We start from the raw sequence: 435 nt of genomic DNA, 5'->3' as shown, positions 1-435 counted from the left end.
ATAAAATCATAAAAAGATATTAGCAGTTATTAATAAATCGATCGAAACGACCAATATCTCGCACCGTCGAAATGTTGAAATGCACTTTTATCAGTCAGTAATTCTTTTTCATATGGCCGCAACTTAAGAAAACCAAGGAATATATTTGTGCAATAAAGAATACAGTTTGTGTATATCTCTGAACCTATTATTTTTTTCGACATGCGGGAAAAAAATAATACTTCTGATGTTCAGTTATAAACGAGACATGTAACAGTGACTTTCGTCTTTGGAGTCTGTAGTTGGTGGTATTATATCAGAGTGATCTAGTGCAAATTGTTAGGAAATTGTTCGCGTTTTTTGGCGGTGTTTTTGGACGGACCATTGAGCTTTTGTAGATGTGAAATTACGCAGGATGTTCGTCATTATAAGGGCAGAAAAGAAGAAAAAGTAGGT

General features: G+C 34.3%; 1 protein-coding gene across 1 annotated transcript in view; it reads left to right on the top strand.

Annotated features, from left to right (window-relative positions):
• The window catches only part of LOC119592244 (titin-like), a gene marked incomplete at its 5' end in the record, with an annotated part of 41,989 nt that overhangs the window by 20,250 nt on the left and 21,304 nt on the right, over positions 1-435 (top strand).

Source organism: Penaeus monodon, chromosome 29, assembly GCF_015228065.2.
Source record: "Penaeus monodon isolate SGIC_2016 chromosome 29, NSTDA_Pmon_1, whole genome shotgun sequence".
In the NCBI taxonomy this organism is placed as follows: Eukaryota; Metazoa; Arthropoda; class Malacostraca; order Decapoda; family Penaeidae; genus Penaeus; species Penaeus monodon.
The sequence above is the reverse complement of the archived record's forward strand: the minus strand, read 5'-3'. Positions and strand labels throughout refer to the sequence as shown.